This window comes from Haemaphysalis longicornis, unplaced genomic scaffold, assembly GCF_048455015.1.
Source record: "Haemaphysalis longicornis isolate Haplotype H1 unplaced genomic scaffold, Haemaphysalis longicornis Haplotype H1 scaffold_1, whole genome shotgun sequence".
Taxonomy (NCBI): Eukaryota; Metazoa; Arthropoda; class Arachnida; order Ixodida; family Ixodidae; genus Haemaphysalis; species Haemaphysalis longicornis.
The window spans coordinates 133,302,226-133,324,779 of NW_027526203.1; the positions used below are offsets into that span (position 1 = coordinate 133,302,226).

At 48.1% G+C, this 22,554-nt stretch overlaps 1 protein-coding gene and 1 long non-coding RNA gene across 3 annotated transcripts in view; one reads left to right on the forward strand and one right to left on the reverse strand.

Annotated features, from left to right (window-relative positions):
* The window catches only part of LOC144151751 (uncharacterized), a 65,877-nt gene that overhangs the window by 24,020 nt on the left and 19,303 nt on the right, over nucleotides 1-22,554 (reverse strand). The gene's annotated exons all lie outside the window — the stretch shown is intronic.
* On the forward strand, nucleotides 461-17,801 carry LOC144180403 (uncharacterized). Of its 2 annotated transcripts, none has more exons than XR_013324404.1 (3): nucleotides 461-727; nucleotides 6,407-6,526; nucleotides 8,011-17,801. It is a non-coding gene; the product is annotated as an uncharacterized LOC144180403 (long non-coding RNA). The 2 variants fall into 2 exon arrangements; XR_013324403.1 differs by lacking the exon at nucleotides 461-727 and adding an exon at nucleotides 1,531-3,223.

Genomic DNA, 22,554 nt, shown 5'->3' on the forward strand with positions numbered 1-22,554 from the left:
CGCTTTGAATGTTTTGTTGGTGTTATGAGCGGATATGTGCGGTGAAATGAAGTCTAGACAAATGTGTTGGGTTCTTAGATGCAGTAACGATTAGGTAAACTTGTCGGACGCTTCTGAAGTAGGGTATCGGCTGCTATGGCATGAGCGCTTTTTGCAGCGATTTGCGCTTGGCTCCACCCGTTCTGAGTACGAATAAAACTACTATTATTAGTATTCATTTCTTCTTAAATGCACTAACGGCTACGCAAACTTATTGGATGCTTCTAAGGTTGGGAATGGGCTACATTGACATGAGCGCTTTTTGCAACGCTCTGCGCCCATGGCTCCACGCGATCTGAGTAGGAATAAAACTATAGACGGTATTCATTCAAAAGTTTAGCGGGCGATTTTCTTCGCTTGGCCACACTGAAAGCCGCCATGTCTGTGGCCACTGTGCTGGCGCATGCGCTGTGCGCCCACATCTCGAGAAAAAAAAAAAAACACCGGTGTCCCGTTTGTCGTCTGCCGCGTTTCAACCCAATTATCGGTAGTGGCGTCAAGAGATATATTATTAATCGCATTCACATTACGTGGTGGCGCTCTACCTGCCATCGATAACTTCGCATCACCGGAGGATGAAACCGCGGCAGCGAACGGCCGGAACGGCGCGCAAAAGTCCGCACTGCAGTTGGCTGCCGCCGTGGATGCCGACGCAAGTGCACCCGCACCGTATCCACGACTTTGTCTGGTAAGTTCCCTCTAATACATGGTTGATTACAAAAACCGAATAATTTCTTTGGAGAGCTGTTTCACGTGTACGCCGATTTAGCGATGGTAGCGAATGCGAGGCCGCTTCCCGAGCCGTGCTGTAACCCGAGCGCTGACGGATCGCAATTGAGCGCCCTTTGAACAAATCCCTCGAGTTTGGCTTCCGTACGGCAACATTTTCTGCATATGCCTTCGGGCGATCGCTTTTCCGCGAGCATACGCGTGACTTATCGCGACGCAGTCGCACGCATACGTGGGCTCTAACGTTTTTATCGCTCTACCTACTCGTGCACGCCCCCGTGTGCCAACGTGTTTTCAAATAAATTGGAATGAAAACTTAGGCAGGCAGCAATGCGCCACCATCAGCTTCGCAGTCACCAGTCGCGGTCGCACGCTGGATGCCTTGTCGGTTGTTCGTACGAGGGATAAAAAACAGGCGCGCTCTTCTTTTTTATTTAAATCGCGGCAATCACTGACACTGACAATCACTGACATCACTGAGATGTTCTTCAGACTCCAATTCCAGAGAAAATCTGCTGTTGCAGTGACCGACAGGTTCCGCTGGTGCCGTGTAGATTCAATGCGCAAGTCTTGACGCAGAAAAATTACTAGGACCCAGATTTCGGAAGTGTAGTGGACGCGCATTTCACGGCGCCCTGAAGGTGCGTTTCTCACGCTCGCTCGGGCGGCGGTTCGCGTTACCGGACCCGCCGGATGTGTGACGCGTGAGCTATCGTGTTCCACGCCTGCGCCGCCGCGCCATCGGGGACCGTGGGGGTTTATTTCTCTTCGCTTAATAAGGCACTTGAGTTCCAGCAACCGGTCGGTGTGGTCGCTTTCATCGTCGCTCGTCAGCCGACGAGACATGGTGTCAGAAGTGGGATAAAGTTAGCGACACATCGATCAATTATTAATAGCAATCAGTCTAAGGTGCGTAGCCTGCAAAACACGCTATGGCGGATGGAGATCCTTCTATCCAGTTCAGCGGCACCGGGCTTCAACCGCCACCGAAATTCGATTTTGGGAACCCAAGCTCTTGGAAAGAATGGGTCTACCAGTTCGACGACTATTGCTATGCATCTGGGCTCTACCAAGCGCCGGGAGAAGTACAGGTCAGAACGCTTCTTTACGACATGGGCTCCCAAGACGCCTGCCGCGTTCTCGACACTCTAGCATTGTCCAGCGAAGACTGGAGCTCGCTAGAAGAAGTTCACCGATCACTTCATCCACCCAGTCAACGAGGTCTACGAAAGTGTCCGCTTCCACCGTCGAACCCAGGGCGAAGGCGAGACCGTAGACGAGTTCTACACTGCGCTGCGTACACTTGTCAAAAAGTGCAACTACGCCTCAGCGGAAGTGGAAGAACGACTCGTTCGAGACAGGTTCGTCGTGGGTCTCCGGGACTCTAACCTTGTGGACAAACTGTGCCGAACACAAAAGCTTACCCTTGAAGAAGCAAGACTACAGGCTCGCATCAACGAAGATGCCGTGAAAGCCCGTGCAGCAGTGTTCCAAAAAGAGCCGAATCCTGCTCACGTTGTGGCCGAGGCCAAAGTTCAAAAGCGCTTCCAAAAGCCGCGACATGGCTCGAATTCTCAAGGGAGCTCCGGCAAGCGTGTTACGAAGTCCAACACAAGCGACGCTACCACGAGCTGCAGATACTGCGGTCGACCAACGCATCCTCGAGCAGATTTCCCAGCTAGGCAAGCCAAGTGCAAAGGGTGTAATCGGATTGGACACTTCGAAGCAGTCTGCGAAAAGAAAAGCAAGAAGAACATGGGAGCTCTCACACTGCACTCCATAGCAGCCATCACCAGAGCCAAGTTCGTAAAAGTGGCCGTCAACGGACTACGCTAACTTCAAGGTCGACTCGGGTGCGGAGGTGACAGTGGTACCGGACTCGTTTCCAGGCATACCGAAACAGCTGCAAAAGCCAGAAGGTGAGCTTACGGGCCCAGGAAATTACTCCCTCACCGTTCTCGGAACATTCCAAGCGAAACTGAGCTGGAAAGGCAGGTCTACAGTGCAAACAGTGTATGTTGTGCCTTCGCAAGACCCGCCGCTTCTTGGATTCCCTGCGATACAGGCTCTCGGGGTTATACGGTTCGTGGACAGTGTAACGGATTCTACCGTCACTTTGAAGGACAGTCTCTTCGATGGCTTGGGCGAGCTGCAAGACGAATACGTGATACGTCTCCAACCAGGCGCCAAACCGTTCTCACTCAGCGTGCCGAGAAGAGTACCGATTCCGCTTCACAAACCAGTTCGAGAGGAGCTCACCAAGCTCGAATCCCAGGGAGTCATCCAACGGGTGGACCGTCCCACACCATGGTGTTCCGGTATGGTGGCTGTTCCAAAAGCAGGAGGAGGCTACCGAATATGCGTTGACCTCACCCGACTCAACGAAGTCGTGCTTCGGGAGCGTCACATACTACCCTCAGTCGAGAACATCCTGGGACGCCTCGGATCAGCAAAGGTATTCTCTAAGCTCGATGCTACCGCTAGCTTTCACCAGGTGAAGCTTTCAGAAGAAAGTCAAGAACTCACTACGTTCATAACACCAATGGGAAGATTCTGTTTCCAAAGGCTACCTTTTGGAATCTGCTCAGCGCCAGAATATTTTGAGCGACAGATGAGCAGAATTCTGGAAGGCCTCGAAGGAGTTGTGAGCATGATTGACGACATTCTTGTCTTCGGAGCACCGCAGCAAGAGCATGACCAACGTCTCAAGCAGGTGTTATAGCGCTTGGAAGAAGCGGGAATCAAGCTGAACCACAAGAAATGCACGTTCTCTGCAAACCAAGTCAAGTTTCTTGTAGTCGTGGTTAGCGCACAAGGAATCAGTCCCGATCCAGAAAAGGTCGAGGCCTTGGCCAAGCTACCAACCCCATCGGATGTCAGCGGTGTCCGAAGACTGCTGGGAATGGTGAACCATGTGGGCCGCTTCATTCCTCATCTTTCCGACATCACAGCACCGATCAGGTCATTGCTTCAAAAGAGAAACTCGTGGCTTTGGGGACCGTGCCAGCAAGCTGCTTTCGACAAGCTCAAAAGCTTGCTCAGTTCAGAGGTCTGCATGGCTAAATATGACCCATCGTACCCCACGGTTGTGTCAGCTGACGCAAGCTCATACGGTCTCGGAGCCGTATTGCTTCAAGATCAACCATCGGGAGAACGACGAGCGGTTGCTTACGCCTCACGATCCCTAACGGACACTGAAAGCCGCTACAGTCAAACAGAAAAAGAATCTTTGGCTGTGACGTGGGCTGTCAAGAGGTTCGACCAGTTTCTGAGGGGCATCGCATTTCAAGTCGAAACGGATCATCGTCCTTTAGTCACGCTCCTGGGATCAGCAGAACTCGACATGATTCCGCCCAGAATCCAGCGCTTGCGAATCCGTCTTATGCGCTATCAGTTCACTGTTCTCTACGTCCCTGGCAAGCTGATTGCCACGGCAGACACGCTGTCAAGGGCTCCTATTCAGGGACACGATCCTGAGCGAAGTCAATGGCAGACAGACTCCATCGAGTTATTCATCGGGGAAGTCGTTACAGCAGCTGCCAACCTCATGTCCTCCCGCATGGATGCCTTAGCAAGCACCAAGCGGAAGACGGCATCTGTTCTGGGCTACTCCACTTCTGTGAGAAAGGATGGCCAGAAAACGTCTCAAAGGTTCCAGTTCATCTAAGGGAGTACTGGAAGGAAAGAGGCAACATCACAGTGTGTGATGGCTTCTTGCTCAAAGATCGCCGCATCATTATTCCAAGCCTGATGCGCCGTGAGGTACTTCAGCAAATCCACGAAGGCCACCAGGGCATTGGACGGTGCAAGGCAAGGGCAAGGGACGCAGTATGGTGGCCTACCCTTAACAGCGAAATTGAGCAGCTCGTAACATCGTGTGAGAAATGCGCTCAGACGAGAGGTCAGCGTTCGGAGCCACTAATCGCAACACCGACTCCAAATCGGCCATGGCAGCGTGTAGGCGCCGACTTGTTTGAACTTGATGGAACTCACTACATAATCGTGGTGGACTACTACTCTCGTTTTCCGGAAGTAATCAGCTTGTCGACGACCACCTCCACAGCTGTCATTGCGGCTGTCAAGAGCACGTTCGCGCGACATGGAATACCTGATGTGTTCGTGTCCGACAACGGCCCGCAATTTTCGTCACGGGTGTTCACCGAGTTCGTGCAGACCTACGGATTTCATCACATCACGAGCAGCCCGGGCTACCCACAGTCAAACGGCGAGGCAGAACACATGGTGCGGACCATGAAGGATCTTTTCACAAAATCGAAGTACCCACACATGGCGCTTCTGGTGTACCGCGACACGCCAGGAGCGAGCGGATACAGCCCGTCGCAGCTCCTAATGGGCCGACGTCTGCAAACGACAGTGCCGAAGATGCCAGACACCCTGCAACCGGAGTGGTCACCACACGACGAAGTTGCAGCTAAGGATAAAGCTAACCGAACAAAACAAAGTCAAGACTTCAACCGTCGTCACGCCGCCCACCAACTCCGCCCACTCGCTGACGGGGAGGATGTGTGGGTGCAGGATATGTCATGCGCAGCAAAGGTGCTCAGCCCAGCAAGAAGACCACGCTCATATGTGGTGGAAACACCGACAGGCATCATTCAGCGCAACCGTCGGCATTTGGTGCCGTTCAACGGTGCAGGCATGCCTGATGGCCTTGCGTCTGACAGTTATTCAAGCACAGACGAAACACCAGCAGTGACGGTTGAAAGCTCCGCGGATCAAACCCGCCGGATGTGTGACGCGTGAGCTATCGTGTTCCACGCCTGCGCCGCCGCGCCATCGGGGACCGGGGGGGGGGGGGGGGGGGGGGGGAGGGTTTATTTCTCTTCGCTTAATAAAGGCACTTGAGTTCCAGCAACCAGTCGGTGTGGTCGCTTTCATCGTCACTCGTCAGCCGACGAGACAGGAAGTACCTTAATTTGAGGAATGAAAAAAAATTGGGCGTTTTAATTAGTGAACAAAGCGGAGTAACGCTAGTTCCATCTTTGGCTCGTTCCTTTTAACTGCGCTATTTTTACTGTGCACCTTAAAACACCCGGTTATTCCTCCCTCCCCCTCTGTGCTTTTACTACATAGCTGCATTTATTACATGGAATGGCGAGTTGATTTTTAAGCATTGCCTTGGGCACACATGGTATCTAGCAGGTTATTTTATGCACCATTCTTTTTTTAAGCAACCAACCTTCCCAACCGGCAAGCAGACTATTCATATGCTTGCAGGCTCTGTTTTCACCATCCTTGCGTCTGCACATATGTATATTTGTTAAACGTTGCCTGCATACCTTCTAGTCCAGACTTCATATTTGAAAAGCGGCAACTGGCCACAGTTGCCGCTTTTCTAATGGGGGCGAAAAGCAGAAATGCCCATGTTCGAGATTTTGGCACACGTTAAAACATCCCCAAGTGGTCAAAATTAACCTTAGTCCCTCACTACGGTGTGCCCCATCGCCTGTGTAGTGTCAGTGTGTTAAACCTCATAGTCAATCAAAGTGTTCGTACAAACCTTCTACAAAGCAAGCACAAGCCGTTTTCAACTTTATGTGGTCACTGGTGAACTGACTGTTGTAAAACTGTGCATCGCAGCATGTTTAAGTTCACATGTTACTACTCACTCTTGCAGGTCTGAAGCATGAGATCAACCACTGGCTCTCAACAGCCACTCCCCCAGTCCGGCGAAGTCAACAAAAAGCCATCCAGCCACCACTAGGCACACAAGGCTGCAGAAAAAACTTGGCATAGCGTATGCATGTTTCTGGCCTATTTTTGCTTCTCTTAAGAAGGTAAAGTTTATGCAGCCTGTGTTGCTTTTCAGTTTCAGTTGTACAACTTTTTTTTATGTTGATTATGCATTTTCGTGTTGAAACGTATAAAAATGTGCAGTGCCAAAGGGACACTGCACCTCCAAGGCAAACTTCATTTTAGATTTTTTTATCCTTCACCTCCGTAAATGCTGGCATCATTACAGGAGTACTTGTCGAACGTTTTGATGTGTGGGTGTTTGCGTCTGTCCCGAATGCAAGATGGTGTGCCACGGTCCCTTAAAGGGGCTGGACCTACCCCACTTCTGATAGTGATGAAAAGCATGTCATAGTCTTCACATAAGCATATTATGGCCAATTCTTTAAATACGTGTGAACATCCACTGCCTGACTACTCTTTATGTCCCAACTTTCAGCCTCTCATCAGTGCTAGTAAACATCCTACGCGAGGCTGACCCATTTGCTAAGCTGCACAGAAAAAAGGTCAACCCAACAGCTCAGCCATTATCAGCAGCTGACAATCCTTGTGAATCCTCAGGTGCTGTCAAGTGCACAAATAACTCCGCCATGTGCTCACCTTTGTGAGAGAGAAACGAGCCAAGAATGCCCCCGCAACACATCAGTGATGGCCTCCCAGATGGCCGATAGGATTCTCCAGGTACAGCGCGGAGGGGTTTTGAACCCCCTCCCCCAAACATTTTACTATGCTGCACATAAGCAAGTGCTAGCATTCATTTTGGCAAGGCTCCTTCCATTCTCCCATACCTCCATACACCCCCAACCCCTAAAAGTATTTCTGACTGTACCAACAGTTGATGGACTGTGAAGAATGAGCACCCTGGAAAGAACTAAAGGAGGTGTTTCAGGTGTGCATTTGGAGGTTGTTAGGTGACACACTGTTGAGTCGAGTTGATACGTGCAGCATACCATGGTAGCAATGCACCAAGCATGTGTGATCCTGCATTCAAGGCCAGTGCACTGCAGGCGTATTAGTAACTGCACTTGCATTGGGTCAAATTAAACTACGCAACTGTTGAGAAAAACAATGGGGTGTACTCACGGGAGCAAAACTCTAGATTGATGCAAGCAGCAGCTGAAAGGCATTACATGCTGCCACGTGAATAAGTGCCTCCTGCCAAGAAGACACTGGCTGTACGGCCTAGTTTAACAGTACGATGTTCATTTCGTGCTTGTTGCTTTGGCTACATGTGGCTTCGGCCTTGTTGAAGCGTTTTAGCGATTAGCGGTCAGTAATGCATTGAACGTTTTTTTCTTGACCTCTGATTGGGAGCTTAAGCACGCGACAGGCTTCATTAAAATCAAGTCCTAGCACTTCGGGATTTACACTCTATGCGCAGATTGTGACTATTCGTGAAGGACGAGGACAATAGAAAGGAGCAGTAAAAAATTCCTTAGGGCCTCATCTGGGGAGAGTGACCATTTGGGCTCCTTTCCTTGGTTGCAGCATAGCCAAGGGAATGCGAGCTGTGGACCGGCGACCAAGGACAACTCCACCCGGAGCTGGGATTGTGTGCGCTGGACGTTGCGTCGTCGGCTGTCGAGCACTGAGGGCCAAAACCATCGAGGACAGGCGGCCATACCCATGCCAACAGAATCAACCTAAACAACAAGGTGAGCTGGGCAGCTACGGTCTCCCACGGCAAACACACTCAGAGACACATGGTCCCCCAGAGTCAATACACTCACGGCAGACATTCCGATTCATGCTCAGAAATTAACAAAATCCATCACATGCTTGAGTCCATTATCGTTGGAAAAAAAAAAGTTCTAAAAGCAGCCGTAACTGAACTTAAGGGAGTCGACACCACTGTGAACCCCGCCTCTTCCAAAACGTCAGACCAGCATCTCGGGCCATCGTTGACTCCAGCCACAGCAGGTTACCGACCTTGGGGTCCTCAGAAATTGGGTCCGCAGATGCAATGGACAATTCTCCATCTGGCTCTACTCAGTTAAAACACTGGGACAAGAAAATTGGCCTTGGCAAACCCCCCTTGCTTCGGGGTCGGATGATTAGTGCGTTACGGAAGGTGTGCTTCAAAATTTTGGAGAACAGATCATGGAAACTCTCGTGCGACATTCAAAGCCATGTTAGTGCAATTTGAGGATAAGATTGGTGCTGAAATCACCGGTTTCAACATTTGCATCACCGGTTCTTTGAGGACGCTGCGTGAAGGGGAATGGGCCCCATAAAATCGACTGCACGTGCGTCTGGCCTCCGTCAGCGGACAGTTCCAAAGTGCTCACCAATCGTCTAAAGGCACATTCCCACTGGCGACTTGGCACATTGCGTGACGTCGCAAGTGATGAGCCAGGCATCGCTTTTTCTCGCTTTGCGAGGGAGGACAAGATCGCTCTAGGACTGAATCCCCTCGTTGCGCCTCGGCAATGCAAAACCGGATAGCCAATCATGGCTAAGGAGTCAGCTGACGTAGCTGCAAAGGAAAGATTTGTTTACATCCAGCAATGCAAACAATGGTGAGCCGCTGCTGCCGCACAGGGCTGACTGTGCCTGTCGGGTCAGGGGTCAGGCCGGCAAGGAATTTTTCATGCGCTTCAGTTCTTAGGTCAGTGACTTCAGGGTATGTGTGTACTAATCAACAAACAGTGTAGAACTCATTAGTGTGGAAAGTCTTTTCAAATGGCAAACACGGTGTAGAACTTGGAGCGTTCGGAGGCGTCAAAACTTCTGCGTCTGTGAAAAGAAGTGAAATTTGCCGGCCGGGATGCGAGTATTGTTGCATCGAATTAATTACTAAATGCAAAACATGGCTGACCGGCACGTTTCTCCTAAACGTATGGAGCCCTTCTCGCAACACCTCCAAATTGACCAAGCTTTTTTAGAAAACTGTTGAAATTTTCCATTTCGACACATTACTCATTGTCGGTGATTTTAATGCACATCACACTAAGTGGGGATTGCAAGCATGACACCATTAAAAAGCGAAAACCTTTGGCTTGATGCCCAACAAGAAGGCCTCACCCTTACCACTGACCATACGCATCCCACTTGCACCGGAAGTAGTGTGAGCAGTGATGAGCAGCAGTGTGAGCCGCCTTGCCTCACTTTTACAGAACACACGTAAAGGAAGACCACTTTACGCAACACATAAGAGAATCTCGGCAGCGACCACCCGGCAACATCAAACGAAGGTCTGGTAGGCCCGCTTATCCTCATTTACTGAGATGCATTTCAAGGGCTCTGAGTGGTGCAGCGGGATTCCTCACACTCGGTGATTGGTCCACATATCTGAGAAATAACTAACATCAAGGCAAAGGCGGATCAACTGGGCCGAGTGCTGAGCAGGCAACTAATTATACATTTGAAGCAGGGAACCAATGCCAGGTTGACTTGCAGCTTCCCCACATGTGGGAGGCCAAGAGTGGTTTGCAACAGCAACTCCGCAAGAACAAAGTCAGTTGCACCGTGTTTTGTCGCCTGGATTGGCTTGACCAACACATTGAAGAATACTCAGTTATTGCGACAAAATTGGCATGCAGCTTGCGATTGCACCGTGAGAAGCAACTACCCAAGATGTGAAACGTCGTCTGATGCTTAATCGATCTCGGTAAGAGCCAAGCCATACATTGATGCAACCTAATGGGGAATTCCATTGAGAGAACAGGAGCAGTGGCATCGTGCAGTGAGGAGTAGGTGACAGAACACTTGGGGGCACGCGGGAGCAGGGCCACTGCACCTGCCATGAGTGCGGCACGCACCCGGAGAGCAGGTGGGAGAGGAAAAAACGACGAGGGGAAAACACGGTCCCGACCGGCTGTATGGGCATACATGATAGCATTTATCAGGTTAAATAAGGGCGATCCGGCTACATTACTTGCAGTAGCAGCAATATGAGGCCTGTCTGCAAGATTGGCGAGTGAGGAACAGGCGGTATCACTACGAGGGCGTCTCAAATACGACAAAAACCAGTAACAGAGGCTATTTTGCTCATATGCACCATCTCTCGGGGTGAAGTAGAGGTTAAACTGCCCGCTACTTGTTCTTGTAGTCGTTCGTGCGAATCTCCCCGGTGCCGTTCGTTTTTCTCTCTCTCTCTCTCTCTCTCTCTCTCTCTCTCTCTCTCTCTCTCTCTCTCTCTCTCTCTCTCTCTCTCTCTCTCTCTCTCTCTCTCTCTCTCTCTCTCTCTCTCTCTCTCTCTCTCTCTCTCTCTCTCTCTCTCTCTCTCTCTCTCTCTTCAGCCTTTAGCGTTTTTGAGAACTGAGAACGAATATTTCAGTAGAAGAAACACCCCCGCCCCACGCAGAATCGTTAAATGATGTACAACCAAAGTGGGAAGCTCCTTCACTGGGTCTGTTTACTGAACAGCACCGTTGATTCTGGGCATGGAGTTCAGTGAGAGTAAAGCCCCTCCTATGTGCAGGGCCGCGGCGGAGGGGCTTTAATTTAGAGCAGCCCAGCGGCAGCGCGGCGGCGCGCGCCATGTCGTCGCTCCATGTACCGTAATTACCCGATTCTAACGCGCGCCCTTTTTCCGGAAAAATAGGCCGAAAAATCACATGCGCGTTAGCATCGGATTCGAGACCGAAACCGAAACAGCAGAAATTTCGTCCCACCCATCGCCATCACCATGTCAAGATGGCGCTAAAGCTTTTAGCAACGATTTTTCGGACGCAGGAACCATATGCGCCTAGACTTTTCTATCGGCGTTCACACAAATCGTCAAATTGTTCCACTTGCGCGCTTGATAACAGCAATGGCAGCAGCGGCTCTCACGCGTTCAAAACGAGCGGTCGGCTGAAGCGTGCGGCTCTGGAGAAGCTCGCGGGATGGGCATGCGAGGCGTGGGCCACGATCCCATCGACCATGGTTGAATGTTCGTTCAGAAGTGTGGCATCGCGAAGGCTCTTGGTGGCACCGAGGATGAGATGTTCTGGTCAGCGGAAAGCGACGAGGAGTGAGATGAGCGAAATTACTTTGGGGAATAAATCGCCCATTTCTCCCGCATTCGTTTGTCTGGGTTATAAAGTTCCGTGCGCGTTACAAACGGAGGTGCAAGTTTTTTGTTTTTTTTTTGTCAGAAAAATCGGGTGCGCGTTAGAATTGGATAAGTACGGTAGCTCAGAGATTTCCCGCCGCGCGAACTTTGTCGTGAAGGTTCGCTCCACGTATTCCAGCCTTTAGGCATCCCAGCAATCTCTGCGGAAAAGCATGTGTGAGCAAAGCCGGGCAAAGCACGTGTGGCGGTGTGAAGCATTCGCATGCTCGTAGGGCTCGCTGCCCATTCCACAAAGTTGCAAATGCACGATGGATACTGCCGCGCTCCCCGATACAAGGGAGCAAAACACACACACACACACACACACACACACACAAAGGGGAGGATATGACGTTAAAGGTCATGTGACTTCCTTCGTATCGTACTGTGCTCACTCCGACTTTTCAAGCGGGAGCAGATCGAACTGCTCCCAACTGCTCTCAGAGCACCGAAAGTGGTCTCGCACTACGACTGGATGACAGTGCTCCTACTTCTGTTCGACCACTGAAACACGCCTGCTCAGGAGAGAGCACTTTCAGAGTGCTTTTGAGTGCTCCTGCTCTCCCAATGGAATTCGCCATAAGTGTCATTCCCTATCAGTTTGGTAGCACGGACAAAGAACTACTGAAGGTTATTCAGGATCTTCATATTGCAAGCTGTGCTGCCAAGGTACTGCCCCCCTTTTCGAGCCGGAATAATGCCCTCCTCAACATTACTTCGGGCAAGGTACGCGGCTGCCATTACGGCCCTTTGCACAAAACAAAATGTGCTTTTAGGCAAAACGACATCAGGAACAAATGCTTGTAATCTAGGTTATGACTTTTTGGAAGCCCTCACTCATTAGCTCAATATGTGTTGGGATAGAGGCCACATTCTGAAACAGTGGAAAAGAGCCAAAAATATTTTAATCCCTAAACCTGAAAAAAAGCTTACGATTGAAGTTCTCCAGCCATTATCTCTCATTCCATGCATGGGAAAGGTTCTTGAACATGGAGGAAAACTCTTTTTCTGCATACCATGATCAGTTTCAGACGTACACTTTCTACAAAGGTTAAGGCAGCATGAGCTTTAGCTAACAGCCAAACAAGGAGTCGCATTTTAAGCACATTGGACATTAACCTTCCTTGCAGCACGACTTTACAAGTAGCTATTCCAACAACGCGGAGATTGCATCCTCATTCCCCCTCTTCTCGTGAAACGCACCCCAATTACAACGACGAGCGACGATAGGCCAGGGCGAAAGCTCTGCGCAAACGCTAAGCAAAATGTGAGGACGTGGTTTACAGGGACGCAGCCAACTATTTTCGTCTCGACGTAATATTAGTTGCTGTAGTCAATAACCAGGGAAACTCCATTGCCTCTGGCCCGCTTCATACCCCAGTGGTGTATGAAGCAGCAGCCATTGCACTGGCAATGGTGGCCTTCACAAAAATCAGAACAGTAAAAAAATTCAGGGAAGCTTGCGCTCACGTGCAAGACTTGATCATTGACGGACACAAAGTTGAGTTTTATTGTCGTGGTGCGGTGGTTGACGTCGGCGGGATGGCATTTCATTACCTTACGTTGAGCAACGCCAGAGTGACCTCGTCGTTTTGGTCGACGTTTTCTTGTGCCGCCCTGTAAGCATGACTTATCGTCTCTAGCAGATGCTTTGCACGCCGAGCCTGTCGAAGCACACCGGCCTCTTCCTTTCCTCGGCCATGCCAACTATCTGTGGCCTATCCACTATCTGCGACAAACTATGCACACGTATCAAGGCACGCGAGCATGAATGGTGTGCATTTTCGTAGTATTTTAAAAGCTGCTGACACCATACAGAAATGATTTGCTCAACAGCATCGCTGTTAATTAAAACCTCCAAGTCTGCAATCCTAAATTTCTCCCGAGGGCAGATCTCCGAAGAGGTGTCCGTACCTCTAACTTTTGGCTTCGACCCCGAAAAACGAACCGGCAAGTTCTGGACCGCTAATTCTGGATCTAATCTGGACCGCTGCCCTCTTTGGCATGGCCAGGAGTGAATCCGCACACAACGCCGCTTGCGGCTTCACCGACCTAGCGCACGTCAATCTGGACGGTGGCTTCATCTCACTGTCAGGCAGGAACAGAGTAGTGTCCTACACGGATATCCCCAACCACTGTCAGCTGACCTGAGCCTGTATCCCTCCCAGGAATCTGTGGTTTGGAGACACCTCCAGACAAATTCGTGTCGGAGCTTAATTGTCTACAGCTACTGTTACCCAGGACAGGTAACAGTAGCTGTCCCCCCACCCCCCCTGCAGAGTGCCACAGGTGCCAGGAAGGAGCAGGCCTAGCACACATGCTATGTCAGCGTCCTCACACAGCCACACCAAGTTGCAGTGTTAATAGCAGTGGGAGACCGTACTGCACAGCTCCTACTTGGGGAGAGTAGAACAAGGGTAGGAGCAGTAAGCACCCTGGAACTATCATCACATCTGTCTCTGGCCCTCCAACACCTTTTACCATATGAATTGTTCCAATTTTTACTGCCCCATTTGCTCAATTCTTAGTTCCTACCCCATTTTAATAAAAGGTGTATTGAATGTTAAATACTCCAAATCTTTGTGCATCAACCGTAAGTGCATCGATCGCAAGTGCAAGGGGCATGAATAAAAGGGGATGCTTAGAATAAAAAAAAATTACAATGTAGCAGTGAGTGTGAATTTTAGCATGTTTTAGCTATGATGGGCATGTAAATTGCTTTTCAGTGATGCTGTGTGCCAGATACTAAGTTCCCTTCTATGTACACAATGACGAGTTTTTCCCAGCAGAGTCCTGGGTATCGCGTTTACAATAGTGAAAATTCACTATCTGCTACTTATTTTTTTTGTAGGTCTTTAAGCAAAGCCTGCAAAGCTGTTAGTAGGCAACAGGTTAGTGGGCAACAACAGAAAAAGTTTATTCAGCACACAGAGTGTCATTTGTGATGTCACTGCTTAAAGGAGCCATGAAGAGAAAACACAAGTTTGGTTCATTCAAAAGATTGCCTCGTTAGAATCATACTGACACCACTTTTAACGTAAACTTCGCTCAAATAAGCTACATAATTAGGAAAAACGGGAATGGTCATGCGACCCACCAGCTCATTTCCCGCAACAGAACCTGTGATGTCACATGGGCTAAGCTCTGCGATTGGCGGAGGCTGGCAGAAGCAGACGCAAATTAGGCAGAGCTTACAAACTAGACGAACGAGCGATTTGCGCTTATATTTAGGGCACATTCTTTACAAAGCAATAAGAATGATGGGACAAACAGTGGAAGTTACGAAAGCACATGTAAACATAGAAGTACTGATGCGTTCTGCTGTTCGTACTGCGCACAGCATGCTTTGGTTTAGCTGCACAGCACTACGGGGCTTGGGGTTGTCTCAGACGACACTGGCCGATGGACGCAAGCAACGGTGTCTTACGTGACCCCATTTGTCGAGCGAGCACTGTTTCAGGGAACGAATATTTTCTCCCAGAATAAAAACAAGCCAGGTTTAAATGCGGGCAAAAACAAACCAAACGCTTGCCACGGTATGGTGGCGCCATCTAGGTTACGGAACGTAAAGAAACGCGGGAACAAACCAACACCGCTACAGGGTGGAAACAACCTTTGAACGGTCCCGTGCCGCCGCAATTGGGCCAACGGGCTCAACGCGTTATTCTTTTCGTTTCCCACGAGACCTAGCAACGCGAAACAGACAATATGATTAAAACTTCTTCAGTAAACCGCGTTGCGGCGATAATTTTAGCGCGGTTTTGACACAATGACTTGCTTCGGCGGCGAGCGAGCAACCGAACATGGCGGCGCCAGCGTTACGTGTCCCTACCCTGTACGGCGGATGCGTGAATGAAGGTATTCTAGGCTGCAGAGCGGTCGGTTCCCGTGATGTCACTTGGGACCACGAAAACGCACGATTGAGCGGGAAAATCAAAATTTTAACCTAAAGTGTTTAATTTCTCAGTGAATAAAGCACCGTTTGTATCCGGACAAGCGCTGGGGGCACTATAAAACACGAAATCTTTCGAATAAAACCAACTTGCATTTTCTCTTCATGGCTCCTTTAAAATGATATTTGCATTTTCCTCGTGTTAAAAAAATCACAGCAACTGGACAGTATCATACACAGAAAAGTGTTGAAACAGTTCAAAGAAATAGGGATTTAAAGGCATTATACAGACAGGTAATAGTTTTCTGGTAAATACACAAAGTAATGCCACACTCTTAAACTAAAAAGATAATTGAGATTGATGTGATTTCTCTAACATAGCACGTTAATAACAACTGAACAAGATGACGAGCTGCAGGCTTACAAAATTGCTTCACCGATGCAGTTGTTGGAGTCAGAAAAGAAATCTGTAAATACAGGATGTGTTGAGTACAAATGACCATCAATACCAGACGTGCCCAGTAAGTGCAGTCTTCTGCTGAATGGCAAACACGCAAAAAAAATGACTTGATACACTTAATTTACAACTAAAAACAAACTGCAAAAAATGTCAGTATAATCAGATTGCAAGGTAAAACTGACAGGACTAAATTCCTTGGCAAGTTGCAGTATTTCAAAATGGTTTTACCAATGCTGCAAATATAACCCGCCGCGGTGTCTCAGTGGCTAAGGCGTTGCGCTGCAAAGCACGAGGTGCAGTCACTTTCATTTCCGAGGGTTGGGGTGGTCGGACCAGCGACAAGCGCCTTACCGAGTCTTGCGGCATCTTAAATAACCTTGTACCAGGTGACACAGTGTTGGCTGACAGAGGATTCACAATAGGTGATGTTGTTGGCATCCACTCAGCCAAGCTAGAAATGCCAGCTTTCACTAGGGGGAAATCGCAGTTATCGGCTTGGGACGTCCAAAAAACTCGAAAATTGGCTAATGTCCGCATTCATGTAGAACGGGTGATTGGGCTACTTAGAGGACGATACTGAATCCTGTCAAGCACTATTCCAATTGATCTTGTGACTGTGAAGCACAACGAGAGGCTCACCCAGCTAGACAAAATTGTAGCTGTGTGCGCAGCTCTAGCAAATCTGAGCCAGTCAGTTGTGCCATTCGAATAGGCATTTTCCAGCAAGCCGTGTGCATCAGTTTGGCTGAGACAACAATGTCTAGCAGTTTACCTTATTGTGTGGGAAATAGGTGGGTGAGGCACGCTGTAGTGGAAGGCTCCGGATTAATTTTGGCCACCTGGGGCAAGAAGGGGGGGGGGGGGGATCTTTAACGTGCGCCGAAATCTCGCAGACACGGCGTTTTTGCTTTTCGCCTCTGTCAGAAAAGTGGCTGGGAATTGAACCTGCAATGTCCTTGGGCCCAGCAGCACAACACCTTAGCCACACAGAAGAGGATGGAATGGGAATGGCCGCAATGAATTGCCAATACTGGGCAACAGTGAAAAGAGCAGCAGGCATCCAATGCCACTGGTTAGAAGGCGAACATGACCATTAAGACAGCCAGGATGCAACGCATGGTTAGTGTGGTGTGTAACGGGTGTGCAAAAAATGTTGTGTGGTGGGCATCTAAAATCGTCGCAAACCATGTGTATTTATTGGAAGTATGATTTAGGGACTACCCAGCGATGGGCATAACAGCACAATGCACAGGCTACTGTACCAGGTAGTGCAATTCCTGATGATTGACTTATTGATGCAATTTTTTGTTTCGCTGTAGTATCTAAATGCACAGATGTTTTGGTTTTCATTGTGTGATTTGCAGTTATGTTCTGTCATGAAGATTTTAGCCCTGGTCATCTGTATGAATGCACTCTTCTGTTCAAACAGAACATTATGAGGATTTTGCTCCTGTAGACATGAAAAGCTGTTTCCTGGACTGTTGACCGACGATTTACCTCATTTCTTGGCGGTGAAAGTTTTGATGTGCCGTAATGTGTAAAATAAGCCCTCCGAATTTTCCATAATGTGAAATGCTATTCCACGCAGTGATTGGCAGCACCCATTGCGAGCCTAAAGCAATGGGAGTCTAGATGAAGACATCAAGCCCAATTTTGAACTGTTACGCTCGTGATTTTGATTCCAATGGTTTAGGTAGGTTATTTTTTGTCAGTTGTTACACCACTGTCCGTTTTATGCTGCTGCTGCTGCTCTAGTAACATTCTTCAGCTTAGTTCTGTGTCTTCACAAAAAATACAGGGTGTTTGTAATGCTGCCCAATGTCAGTATTTCTTTCCCTTTTTTGTCCAAGCTGACACTGATGATTGTCGTCGTAGTATGCAAGTTTTTAAGAGTTATGTTTTGTGCGAAAAAAATTGTGCATCTTAGTGACATGAGGGGTCTCAACTCACATCAGTGAGCAAGCAAGCCACAGTCAAGAAGTTCAGTCCCACGTGGGAAGGTTGCAATGCAAGAAAGGCAGGGGGGAGGGGGGTGTAACAAATTGTCACCTAATGCTAACTAAAGTTTGGGTTTGGGCCAGTTGGTTCATATTTAAACTGGGAAACAGCGCTTTAAACGAGGACAGCGAAGAAGGAGACACAGACACTAGCGCTGACTATCAACTGAGCAATATTTTATTGCTTGCGGAAATATAAAGGAAGAATACAATGACGTCACATGCGTGAAAATAGTTATTAGTTATGTTATTAGTTATTAATTAGTTATTAGTTATGAGTTATCTTGGCATAGCAGATGCGCCTGTAGTTTGTTTGTGTTTTCTTTTTCTTTTTATTTTCACGCATGTGACGTCATTGTATTCTTCCTTTATATTTCCGCAAGCAATAAAATATTGCTCAGTTGATAGTCAGCGCTAGTGTCTGTGTCTCCTTCTTCGCTGTCCTCGTTTAAAGCGCTGTTTCCCAGTTTAAATATCACCTAATGCTGCCGTTCAAACGAAACAAGTCCTTTCCCACACATTGTAAATATGCTTGGTCATTTCTGTATGGAATTTGGTGTCACCATTCGAGAAACATATCAGTACTGATCTCCAGGATGACTAAAATATAGGCACTGATATTTGTTTTACGGTGATCCTTTAATACATCAAAAGGTCAAAAAAAAAAATCAAAAGGTCTGCAGGCCACATGTGGCCCGGGTGTTTCACACCCTTGCTTTAGATTAACTGTGCACAATAGGGCATGGCTATGTGTATCAATCGTAACACAAAGAATGGAAGGTTACAAGTGGAAGCACCCACACACAAAAACCGAATGGAATGGGAAAAAATGGTGTTTCCGTGTTCTAGATGCGGAGTGTCTTATGCTCGGGGGTATGTCACTTGTTGACCGGTGGCGACCGTCCGCACACCATCTGTGCATGCGCTCCTCTCCTCCTTTCCAAACAGCTGCGTACTCTCCTCTCCTCTCCTACCGTCTGCACGCGCTCCTCCTCCGTTCGCTTCAGCTCTCTCGCGCGCATGCGCGGCTCTTCCTTCATAGTCCTTCATTCACTCTCACCCTATAAATCCAAGGAAAGCGTATATATTCCGGGAAAATGTATGTCTCCAGTTCACTGACGTTGATTTCTGTGTTGCAATTTTTTTTTAATCCATCCCAGTGAAAGCATGTTGCCTGATTGATCCCCGTAATCTGTTTATTGTGTAATATTATTTTACAATAATTCTGCTTTCATGCTCTGTTTTCTTTATGAAGGCTGAACAAATCAGCCTAGGCTGTTTTGCCACAATTAAACTGTTTTGTTCTATATTTCGACACTGTTGATGTCCAGTGAAGCGTCATTTTTTTTTTACCTCCGCTCTGATATTTTGGCCTAATCAGTAATGAACGATCATCGCAATTGTTCATTATACCGTGTCCATTTGGTTTGTGTATAAATCTACATTATATTTCTGCTTATCTCTTCTGACTGCTCTTGTTTTACCGTTTTTTTATGTATTTTTTAACAAGAGGTCCCCCCACAGTGATAAACTATGGGACCTCTTTCTGTATTCTTTACCAATGTATGTACTGTATTATATGCAATCTTCCTAATAAACTTCAAACTTCTCTCTCGTAGTCTCCTCTCCTACAGCTGTGAATATAAAGGGGAACTAGCAGAGCGCCCGTTCAGTGCTGCGCTTGCTTCGCTTGACTCCGAGCTTCTTCAGATGAAGTAGGATGGAAGCAACAGTCCCGTCAACGGGTGCGCTGACGCAATTAAACATAACGGAAACGCAAACGGAACCCCCATGACACTCCGCATCCTACTCGTGGTTCCCTTCGGGGAAATGGGTGTAATTTTTTTTTGTACCCCAGCAAGGCTCCTTGTCTCTGTTTAGCTCCAAGTAGTAGTGCAGAAGTGACAACAAAAGAGAATCGGCAGACTGCATCGGTGCTCCTGTGACCTACTGCAAACTATCACTAATATTTAACTGATGGGTAATTACATTGTGAACTGTTGGTTGGGTGGTGTTTTATTGATGTGTAATAAAATGTTTCTTGATAGACATGTTCTCATCATGCCATTTTTAATAGTGTCCCAAGCTGCTGTTAGCAGTTACCCTAGGTGTAAGTAAGACAAGTTAACTTAAGCCTTGCTGCTGATGCCCGGAAACACCAATGTTAAGCTTTGGTGGTGCACAAAGAATGTGGGTTGGTAAGCTAGTTGGTATTGCATAATGAAAAGTGGGTCTTACAAAGCAATATGAACAAAGGCAGGACAAAGCACTGAACTGTGACTGATTGTTTATTCAAGGAATAAACATACCAATGCGATTACAACCAATGAAAAGGCTAAAAGCACATCGAAACCAACACGTCATCTTGCCCCTTCCCTGCTACATAGCAAGGTTTTGATACACTATTTCTTTTTTTGGGAGTGCAACTGAAGGGTCTCTAATGCACACATTATTAAACATTCAATTTTAAGTACGCCTATCAATTCATGTGTGAACTTTTCCTTTTCTAAGCAATGAACGCACTTCCCAAAAGGTGGAACACAAGCGTAACTTTTTGCAGTGTGACAAAATGTGGCCCGATAATTCAATGAAGTCCTTGTGCTCACTGTACAGATCACCATTTCATAACAGTTGAATTAGCCAAAATGAAGGCGATAGCCATGAGTTATCATTTCCTGGCCAGAAACCACGTCTTGCAAAAAATATTCTAGCACATGAAGAGTATGACTAATATGTTTTTTTTTATATTCTAGCACATGAAGAGCATGACCAAAATGTGTTTCTTTTTTTTTTTTTTTTTTCATTTTCCACAGTCATTGTAAATTCAAATAGCAGTAGCTGGAAAGGCACCTAAATGCACATAAAAGGGCACCAGTCGACCTCGCTATTTATTTCTGAATATTTCTGTCGATCAGTTTCGAAGTGTGCTAAACACCATCACTGTATTTAAACCTGCTGCTGCTCACGGATGATGCAAAAAACGGCACTCTTGAGGCTTGCCCCGCAGGACGCACACCAGCTCTGTGAGGGCGCCGTATTTCTTTTCTAGCAGCTGCACACGCCTGCAATGAAAGAGAAAGACAAAAAACGGGCTAAAGTTCGGGGTGAAGCAGAAAGGCACAATTACTTCCATTATGTGCACAATTAGTTTTTCTAAACCAAGCAGGAGCTACAAGTTTTGTGCGGAGACTGAAATGGCAGTTCTGCTGCCCCTAGAAACAAATAATAGTAAATTTCGCTAAGCGCTGCTGGCGCAAAACAACAGCTTGAGACGACGTTCGTTTCCGGACGGCGTGATCGAACAGCAATTTCTTTTTAAAAGATATATCGGCCCCAAAAGTGCGCAGGATAGAAGTACCCGAGGTTTTGACCTTTAACTGATGCTCGCCGGTTTCCTCACTCCACCCAAGGACAATCGAAACACAGGGCTTCATGCCCTGCGCTGAGATTGACAGAAGTAAATTGATCGCTGCATGCAATCCAATCACCGCACGAGAAAAAACAAGAAGAAAACACGTTGCTGCTTATGTTCGAGTTATTATCAAAAAAGCAGCCCTAAAAACGGCTTCCCTCAAGATGGCATGGGCGACACATTGGCACTGGGTTTCTCGTGCGCTAAATGTTTCACACTCAGCAAAACAACTCACCTGTGACATTAGAGCGCGGCGGCTGGCCATCAGCTGATCTGCGGCGGCGACTTGATACGCGTCTGGCGATAGGTAGATCGCACTGAACAGTACTTAGCGTCGAGTTATTACTTTGCGTTCAGTGGGCATCAGTTTGGAAATGATGCAGTTCATGCTGACAAACGACCAATGCGCTAACGATGCAACCTTTGCGCCCCGACCGGCTCGCACTCGCTCGTAGGTGTGCGCAGAGGCTGGGGTTGAATTGCAGATAAGGTTGTCACACTCATGAGCGGAACCATGAATTTTCGCGTAACCAACGCTATCGCGGTGCAACAGACTATCAAGCCACTCGCACACGCCTTGCACGAAAACACAAGCTCATATCGCAGACCGCGACCTGCCTGGCCGCCATGGAGGCGATGGAGGCACGGAGGAGAAGAGGAGGGCCTGATCTGCGGGCCGTGCGCACAACGTCGCCTAGCAACAGACGCTTGGCCACAGATATGGCGGCGCACGCAAGGTTGCCTGTATGTATGTGAATACGCTCTATTAGGAATATTAGTATTCATTTCTACCACTGTAAATTATCTTCACTGGTTTCAATGACTACGGTTTCCGCGCCAGCTTTAGCGCTGGGATACCTTGATACGTGTGCTTTGAAGAGAAAGGCACTTGCGTACGATATGGATTACCGTGTAGCCGTAGTAACGTTGCGGTAGTTTACACTTTCTGAAACCGTGAGCTTTGTGCCTTCGGTTTTGGTGAGCGACACTGTAATGCATGGGAGCCTGAAAGCCGAAGTGGAACTCCCACGTTTGTGGTGGTCATTTTTTCAAGAGCCAAGGTTATTCAACCACCCAACAGCCCAAGCCGCAAACCATTCCTCCTCCCCTTCCCGTTTTACCACCTGCGTGGAATAAAGGCTGGCACCGATAGTTAAAAATGTGGCAGTGTTAACGTCAGCCGGTGTTTTCTAATGCTTAAGTAGTCAGTAACTACGTTAAAAGTAAGTAACA